Source organism: Trichosurus vulpecula, chromosome 1 (assembly GCF_011100635.1).
Source record: "Trichosurus vulpecula isolate mTriVul1 chromosome 1, mTriVul1.pri, whole genome shotgun sequence".
NCBI classification, from domain to species: domain Eukaryota; kingdom Metazoa; phylum Chordata; class Mammalia; order Diprotodontia; family Phalangeridae; genus Trichosurus; species Trichosurus vulpecula.
In genome coordinates, this window is record NC_050573.1 from 398,800,900 (window position 1) to 398,811,025 (window position 10,126).

The following is a 10,126-nucleotide window of genomic DNA, read 5'->3' on the forward strand; positions in this document are numbered from 1 at the left end:
TCTGGAAATTTCTGTATTCATGCCACGTCCCTGTTCCTCTGTTTTAGAAAGTTCATAAAAGTCTCTAACAAAGATGCAATGCTAGTCAGAGTGGCTGTGGGTCAAGTCCCGACTGGTAATGAATTTATTTTTTTAAACTACAATATTTACTACAATAAACAACAGCACTGTGTGAATAACACTAAATCCCAGTAGGCAATAAATTAGGCACTAAATCCCAGTTACCCAGGCTGGCAACCTAGGTGTCATCCTCCATACCTCATTCTCTCTCACCTGCGCCCCTACCAAATCTGATGTTTCTATCAATTCTAGCTTCACAGAATCTCTTGCAGACCCTTCACACTTTTTTTCTCCTCTGACACTGCCACCATCTTGGTGCTGGCCCTCATCTCCTCACACTCGGACCATTGCAGTAGCTTCCTGGTATGTCTGCTTGCCACAACTCTCTTCCCATTCCAATTCATTCTCCATTAAGGAGGATGTGAAATTAATCTTCCTAAAGAACAAATCTTGCTATATAATCTGGACTATAGCAATCTACTGTTTGATAAACCTAAAGACCCCAGCTTCTGGGATAAGAACTCACTATTTGAGAAAAACTGCTGGGAAAACTGGAAAACAGTATGGCAGAAACTGGGCATAGACCAACATCTGATACCGTATACCAAAATAAAGTCCAAATGGGTACATGATTTTTTTTTGTCATAAATGTCATTTATTAAACATTTAAGTTTACAAATTAATGTGCACCAATTAGTGGTATCGATGTAGTTGGAGAGTATTGTGCCTTCTCCAAGCAGCATGACGAGAGCCTCCAATGCTATGGTGGAATTTGTGACCCTTTCCAAGATCCCAGCTCTTTCGGCCAGCTGAGGTAAGCCCCTGCATCTCTGTGTTTGTGCACTGGCTTGGTGATCCATTGAGTGTCAGGTTTTCGTCTGATAGCTTTATGGAATATGTCAATAAGAATAGCCTCAAAGAATTTGTAGGTTGAACCTTCACCCACCCAGTACGAGTTCAAGACTCTTAGGGCCCCACAGTGGTGGCCAGCACATTGTTCTGCTACAAACTGAAGGTTCCTGGCAAGCTTCAGCTGATTGACGCCATGATGCACAGGATTACCATAGGTCGCACCCTTGGGAACTGGATGCTTTTGGCCACCATGGTGACTCGGATACGGTAGATGATATAACCTTGCTTGGCCTCATAGCCCAGCCTGAGGGCTTTATAGGATTTGGTGGGCCAGGGTGTGAGGTGTAGTGTGGACCGCTGGCTGTACTGCCAGAAGCCCACATGCAGCAAGAACCACATGACATCCTATTGCTTCTTCCTCCACAGCTCCAGGATATACTTGTAGGCCCCCATCCTGGCTCACGCCTAGCCTGCCTGATGGCTTCTGCTGACCGGAAAGCTAGGTACACGACTTAGATATAAAGGTTGATACTATGAACAAATTAGGGGAGCAAGGAATAGTTTATCTGTCAGATTTATGGAGAACAGAGGAATTTATGACCAAACAAGAGATAGAGAACATCATGAAATACAAAATGGATAATTTTGATTACATTAAATTGGAAAGTTTTTGTACAAACAAAGCAAATGCAACCAAGATTAGGAGGAAAGCAGAAAGCTGGGAAACAATTTTTACAACTAGTGTCTCTGATAAGGGCCTCATTTCTAAAATATATAGAGAACTAAGTCAAATTTACAAGAATACAAGTCATTCCCCAATTGATAATTGGTCGAAGGATATGAGCAGGCAGTTTTCGGAGGAAGAAATTAAAGCTATCTATAGTCATATAAAAAATGCTCTAAATCACTAATGATTACATAGATGCAAATCAAAACAACTCTGAGGTACCATATTACACCTATCAGATTGGCTAACATGACAAAACAAGAAAATGATGAATGTTGGGGAATATGTGGGAAAGTTGGAACACTAATTCATTGTTGGTGGAGCTGTGAGCTGATCCAACCATTCTGGAGAGCAATTTGGAACTATGCCCAAAGGGCTATGAAAATGTTCGTACCCTTTGACCCAGCAATACCACTTCTAGGGCTGTATCCCAAAGAGATCATAAAAATGGGGAAAGGATCCACATGTACAAAAATATTTATAGCAGCTCTCTTCGTGGTTGCCAAGAACTAGAAATTCAGGGGATGTCCATCAATTGGGAAAAGGCTGAACAAGTTGTGGTATATTAATGCAATGGAATACTATTGTGCTATAAGAAATGATGAACAAGCAGACTTCAGGAAAACCTGGAAAGATTTATATAAACTGATGCTGAGTGAAGTGAAAAGAACCAGGAGAACATCGTACACAGTAACAGCCTCAGTGTGCGATGACTGATTTTGATAGACTTAGCCCTTCTCAGCAATGCAAGGATCTAAAACAATTCCAAAGGACTCATGATAGAAAATGCCATCCATATCCAGAGAAAGAACTATGGAATCCGAATGCAGAGTGAAGCAGACTGTTTTCTTTTTTTTGTTTTTTCTTTCCCATGGTTTCTCCCATTTGTTCTAATTCTTCTATACAACATGACTAATGTGAAAATATGTTTAATAGGAATGTATATGTAGAGCATATATATTGCAGGCCATCTTGGGGAAGGAGGAGTGAGGGAGGGGGGAAAATTCAATACTTATGGAAGTAAATGTTGAAAACTAAAAATAAATAAATTAACTTTAAAAAAGAAAAGATCAAATCTGACATGTCAATCCCCACCACCCAGTCAATGTGGCTCCCAATCACCTCCAGGTCCAAATATCTGTTTGGCTTTTAAAGCCCTAGCCCATCCTACCTTTTCAGTCTTTTTATACCTTACTCACCCACACATACCCTCCAATCCAAAGACACTGGTCTCCTTGCTGTTCTCATACAAGATATTCTAATGGCTGGCTATCCTCCATGCCTGGTACAAGCCCTCATTACCACTACACACCTGGACTATTGCAGCAGCCTGCTGGTTGGTCTTCCTGCCTCAGGTCCTTTCCCCACTCCAATCCATCCTCCACTCAGACATCAAAGTGATCTTCCTGAAGCCTAGATCTTACATGTCATTCCTCTATTCAATAAACATCAGTCGCTCTCTATTGCCTTCAAGATCAAATATAAAATCCTTTGTTTAGCTTTTTAAACCCTTCATAATCCTTCCCTTCTTTACCTTGCCATTCTTCTTACATCCTACTTCTGTACACTGCAATCCAATGACACTGGCTATTCCTAGAACAAGACATTTCCAACCTCTCCACATTTTCACCGCCTGAGCCCCATTCCTGCAATTCTGTCCCTTCTCGTCTCTGCCTCCTGGCTTCCCTGGCTTCCTCAAAGTCTCAGAGAAAGTCCCACCTCCTACAAAAACCCTTTTCCAGTGCTCCTTAATCTTAAAGTCTTCCTTCTGAGGCCATCTCTAATGTTTCCTGTATATATCTTATTGGCGTGATGTTCTTTGCATGTTGTTCCCTCACTCCGCCCCCCTCCCCATTAGACTGTAAGCTCCTTCAGGGAAGGCACTGTCTTTTACTTTTCTTTGTATCCCCAGAGGTTAGCACAATGCCCAGAATGTAGTATACACTTAATAAATGTTTGATTCGACAATTAAATAAATGTTTTTAAATTTGTTTTTCTTTTCTAAGTAAGCTTTCAAGTTTTGTTAGAGTGATGTAGTGGGTTGAGCATTGAACTTAGAACCTAGTAACCCGAGTTTAAATCCCAGTTCCAATACTTACTAGCCATGACCATGATCAGGTTACTTTTGGCTCTAAGCCTCAGTTTCATCTATAAAATGGAAATTGAAATACTTGCATTAACCACTTCATAGCTGTAGTGAGAAAGGTGCTAAATAAATCTTATAGTTCAATTTAAAAGAATATGTTATTCATTCTTGTATTCCACCAGTATGTCAATCTTTTCTTGAGAGAGAGAGAGAGATGAAATGCCAGCTTTCCTCTGCATCTGCTATCCAAGGGCATATTGTACAGTCTCTCTTCTAGAATTTGCCACCACATCCCTTCAAAAAATATAGGTCAATTAATTATTGGGAAAACTGGAAAGCTGTGTGGCAGAAACTGAGCACAGATCAATATCTTACACCATTTACCAAGATAAGGTCAAAATGGATACATGACCCAGATACAAAGAGTGATTTTTACAAGAAAATTAGAAGAACACAATACATATTGTTTATCAGACTTGTGGATAGGTGAACAAGAGATAGAGAACAAAGTTAGGTGTAAAATGGATAATTTCAATCATATTAAATTAAAAGGTTTTTGTACAAATAAAACAAGTGTAACCAAGCAGAAAATTGGGGGTGGGGGGGGAGGGTTAGATAAAGGTCTCAAATCTAAAATATATAAAAAGATTTGTCAAATCTATAAGAATGAGTCATTCCCCAACTAATAAATGGTCAGAGGATATGAACAGGCAGTTTTCCAATAAAGAAATCAAAACAACTTATAGTCATATGAAAAAAATGCTCTAAATAATTAATGATTAGAGAAATGCAAATTAAAACTACCTTGAGACATCATTTTACACCTACCAGATTGGCTAAAATGATAGAAAGGAAAAGTTACAAATGTTGGAGGGGATATAGGAAAACTGAGACACTAATTCCTTGGTGGAATTATCCAGTCATTTTGGAAAGCTATCTGGAATTATGTCCAAGGAGTTATTAAATGCCCTATACCCTTTAACCTAGCAATACAACTACTTGGTCTATTTCCAAAGATAATTAGGGAAAAAGGAAAAGAACCTATATGTTCTAAAATGTTTATAGCAGCTCTCTTTGTGGTAGCAGAGAACTGGAAATTGCTGGAATGCCCATCAAATGAGGAAAGGCTGAACAAGCTGTGGTATATGATTATGATGTAATACTATTACACTATAAGAAATAATAAGCTTAATGATTTTAGAAATGAGCACAACCAAGCGAAAATTATATATAGTTAACAGCAGTATTGTTTTAAGAATGACTTTGAGCAAATAAGTTATTTTAACTATTATAAATACCTAAATTAACTATAAAAAACACATGAAGAAAGACTCTATTTGCATCCAGAGAAAGAACTGATAAATAGAAGTATGTATATAATAATTTTATAAATATATACCTATTTGTGTCTAATGGTAGCCATCTCTAGTATGGGGGATGAGGAGGGGGGGAAAAAGACATTTACATGATAATTTTGTTACATATTTGAAAGGAATAGCAGGTTGTGCATAGCAGATTAGCGGTTTCATGTGCAATCATGTTTTTTATTGTATTATGTATGGAAATGTCTGTTTTATTCCATAAATTAAAAATAAAATTGAATAATAAAAAAGTATAGGCCAAATTCCATTGCAACAAATGTAATTATAAACAATTGGATTGTAGAATTTAGAACTGGAAGTGAACTCTGAAGTTATTTATTCCAACCAACTCATTTTCAATACATTGAAATGATTGCCAAGTCCTAATAAATGGCCTTCCTTACTACAAACTGCATTCGATAAAGCAAAATAACTTGAGTGAACCCTTGGAGCTCCTTAAAATGGAATCTCACCTGTACTAGCATAGTACACGTTAAAAAAAAACACAAAAAACATTGACTTCAGAGTCAGAGGAGCTTGGTTTGAAACAGGGCTCTGACACTCAATACCTGTGTGACCCTAAGCTAGTCACTAAACCTCTATGGGCCTCAGTTTCCTCATTTGTAGAAAGTGGGGTTGACTAAGTTACTTCTGCAGTTTTTTCCCTCTCTAAATCTATGATCCAATATTATCCTGAGATACTCTTCCTATGTTAAACCCTGGATTTTACACTCTAAACCCCTGTTTAGATGAGCAAGAACAAGTCAGCTATTCAATAATCTGTTGAGAAGCTTGACCTACCTGGGGCTCTATACATTTCAACCAATATATATTAGACATCTATTACATACAGAGCACTGTGCTAGGCTCCTAAATTGTGAGCCACCTAAAAGCCACTTTGGGTTTGAGGTATACTTTGGGTCACATCCACTCAAACCCAAAGATAATGAAACCCTACCAGTGTTTCTTTTACTAGACCAAAAGGGACATTACTTCAGAGCAAAAGTCATTTACTCAAAATAAAAAGTAAAGTAAGCAATAAAGAAGTCAATAAAGCAGGAGCATGCCTGATACTTATTCCCAAAATGGCCTGCTCCTCCTTACATGTGCCTACCAGGAGTAGTGTGGAGCACCAGTCTTAGCTGTTAGCAGCAGCAGCATCACATTACAAGGAACTAATATTAGGGTATTAGATAAGTATTCACAGATACTTGGATGTATTGTGTCTAGGCTCTAGATTAGATAGAGAAATGGATAGAAGCTATATAGATACATAAACAAATAGAGAAATTATTAAGTAGTTACTATAAACCAGGCACTGTGCTAACCTCTGGGGATAAAAATTCAAGCAAATAAGATAGTCCCTGCCCTCAAAAAGTTTATATTCTCATTTAAGAAGACAATCCATAGAGGAGCATTGAAAATGTGGGGAGGAGGAATAGCAGAAGAAGAGTACCCATAAGATGGAGCAGGTGAGTAAAAGGAGAAGTCTAGAGAGAGCTCAGGCAAAAGTGAAGTGAATCATGACCAGGATCTTTCCTAAAATAATGCTCAAGGGATGGAGTTACCAGTGAGGGGAAGACCTCAGCTCAGCTATTTCTCAGAGTGGCATTGTATCAGGAAAGGAAAAAGAAGAAGAGACGGGAGAGGGGGCAAGTAAAAGATTAATCAGTCTTGGCTTTTACTGCCAATTCCATGCACAAACAGTAAGAAAGGAACACAGCTGGTTAATTCATGAGCAGGTGTATCTTAATTTAGCAACGCTTCACTTTTATTTAGCCCAACAGGATAAATAACACAGAACTGATCACCAAAAGTCAAGAACCCAAGTTGCCATCTTTTCTACCAGTCCAATCTTTCCATCACTTGTACCAAGGTTCTGTGCACATATATACTGCAAGCTGTAGGAGCATGGGACTTGACAGCATGGTGCTCCAGAATGAAGAGTGGAAAATCAACCTGGGAACAACAGGAAAACTAGATTGGTGGGGGAGAAAGTTAAAAAAAAACACCATAGGTTTGTTTCCCAGCATTCAAATCAGACCTCAGATACTTGCTAACCATGTGACCTCCATGGTGGTCAAAATCAGGTCAAAGAAAAAGGGTTCCACATAGAACCAAACTGTGGTAGCACTTAGGACAGTGAAGAACTGGAAACAAAGTAGATATTCATGAATTGGGGAATGGCTAACAAAATACGGTACATGAATGCAATGGAATATAACTGTGTTGTAAGAAACAATGGCTCAGTGGATAGAGTGCTAGCCCAGGAGTTAGGAAGACTCATATTCATGAGTTCAAATCCGGCCTCAGACACTTCCTAGATGTGTGACCTTGGGAAAGCCTCTTAACCCTGCTTGCTTCAGTTTCCTTATCTGTAAAATGAGCTGAAGAAGGAAATGGCAAACCATCCTAGTACCTTTGCAAAGAAAACCCTAAATGGGGTCATGAAGAGTCAAACACAACTGAAATGACCGGACAACAACAAAGAAACAATTTATATGAATGCAGAGAAGCACAGGGGGACTTATATTAACTGATGCAAAGTGAAGTTAAGTAGAGCCAAGAACACAACTGGAACAGTGTCAATGGAAAGAATAACAAACAAGAGAAATTTAATGTTGTAAAAATATAAAGATATTACCTCTACCTCTTCTCCCACCTCCTTTGCATAGGTAGAGATGTACACAGAATTTTTCTAACATTATAAATTACATATAATTTTGATAATGTATTGATACTTTTTAGTTTTTGATTAATCATTCATTCATTCATGAAGAGGCTGGGTTTCCACACACATCTCTACCATGCTAGAAATGCAGGAACTACTCATAGTCTGATCCCAGTAATGATCAAGCACATGGGTTTTGAACTTTCATTTTCAAACTGGTCCAGTTCACCCCTCTTCAGGCAACCTGCTGGCCTCCCACTCCCAGAGGTTTACCATATCAATTCTGAACTTAGTGCATACACCTGATAGACATAGCCCATTGCAGCTCAAAACTACTGTGCTCAAGAGAGCTGCCAGCCTCAGCCTCCCCAGAGATTACAGGCATGGACCACTAAGCCTAACTTTTTTATTTCTTTATTTTTAAGTCTTTGTCATGAGGATGTTCCTCCAAGAGTGACACAGGGAGAAATCTAAGCAATCTAAAAACATAATACATGGTCATACAGTATATATTATATTAATTATATATCATATAATACACAATTAATTTAATATAATAATATTTTTATTATATATTGTATATCAATTATTATCAGTAACATACATCACAATCAGGTCTAAATTAGCAATTCCTCTTATCCCTTCCTCTACCTTTTAAAGAATGAAATTATCATTAAGGCATGTCAAGAACTCTCAGCCCATTGAAGAATGAATGAATCAAGCAGAGCCAAGAAAACAACACACACAGTGGCTACAACAATGTAAATGGAAAGAACCACAAAATAATCAAAAGCAAATATTGCAAAATTACAGACCAAGCAAAGAAGAGATATGAGAACACTTTTCCCCTCACTCCTTTGCAGAGGTGGGAGGTCCACAGGAGTGACACATTGCATATATTTTCAGATTTTTAGATACATTGGTTTTGCTAATGGATTTTTCTCTCTTCTTCCTTTTCTTTTTTCTTCCTTCTTCCTTTTCCTTTTCCTTCCCCTCCTCCTTCTCTGCCTCCTTCTTCAATATTCTTGGTTACATGGAATGGTCCTCTGGGAACAGAGAGCGGGGAGAGATGTTGCAAGAAATTCTAGCATTGTAAAAAAACAAAAAATTATTTTTAAACAATGAAGAATAAAAATGGACTTATTGTTTTGCTTTTTGCAGAGAGAAAGAACTCTAAATGACAGCCAGATCATGGTAATCTCTCATTACTACTCTATAATAGAGTCTATATCATGCCTCTCAGTCATGTCTCTGTTTCCAACTTGCATTCTATTTCTCAAGCTCTTTCCCTATTTCTTTCTTCTGAGGTGGTCTAAAGTGTCACAGCAATACCATTCCTATTTTCCCCTCTATTGATTCTTACCCAAATGCTTTCCACCCTGCTTCCCATCTTGAACTCTTGGATTTTTCTCATCTGTCTTTTAAATATGCAATGCCTCTCTGTCCCTTCTCCCTTGCCCCCATCCATTCTGTTCCATTTGAATTTGGTATACTTTTCCATAGTCATATTCCATTTCTGCAGAACAAACAACTCCTCCTTCATGGGCCCCTGTTCTTGATTTAAACATTTTAATGCTTGCATACTTTAATATTAGGTTTTCTGAACAACAAGGCACACATCTGTAATGCATAGACTAAAAAAAGGGTTAATCACTCAAAGGTAAACAAAAGCGAGAAACATCTGTGAAGAAACATGCAAGATCCATATTATCTGGGTTGTTTCAAATATCCTTGTTAATTTAAAGAGACAGGAACTTGCCAATCCCTAAGGCAATGTATGTACCACAGATTATAGTGGGACTTTGGCTATTATTTGGTAAATAAGATCAAGTCTCAAATTGTATTTCTTTTACTTGAATGACTTGGGTTCGTTGTCTCTTTCATACATTCATAAAACAATGAAGGGTTAGAAGTCCAGCTGGCTTTGAACTACACAGACACCATCAATGAAAGCATACAATTGCTTCCATAAGTGACAGCCTTTTCATGAAGCATCTGTGGAATCCCAAAGGATGTTTCTTTGAAGTCCTGTAGCAAGATGGAAAGAGCACAGGATCTTCAAGACACCTGCGTTCTACTTCCAGTTTTGTTTGTTGTTAATGTGGCACTAAACAAATCAACTGATGTCTCTGGGCCTTAGTTTTTCCCTCTGTAAGATAAAAGGTTGAAATGGATGCCCTTCTAGCTCTAAAATTACATTTTTCTAATGCTATAATGACCAAATGTTCCTAATAATACTCACTGTATCAAGTAGGAAACTATAACATGACTTCCTGAAAGAGGTATGCCTCTGCCTAATTCTAATTGGTTAGAAATTGGTTAATTGTTGGTCACAAAAACCATATTAGATGAAACAACATTATAGAGAG

General features: G+C 38.0%; 1 pseudogene; it reads right to left on the minus strand.

The window, feature by feature from the left end:
- Nucleotides 1-753: 753 nt before the first annotated feature.
- On the minus strand, nt 754-1,365 carry LOC118838973 (annotated as a pseudogene).
- Between the last annotated feature and the right edge of the window lie 8,761 nt (nt 1,366-10,126).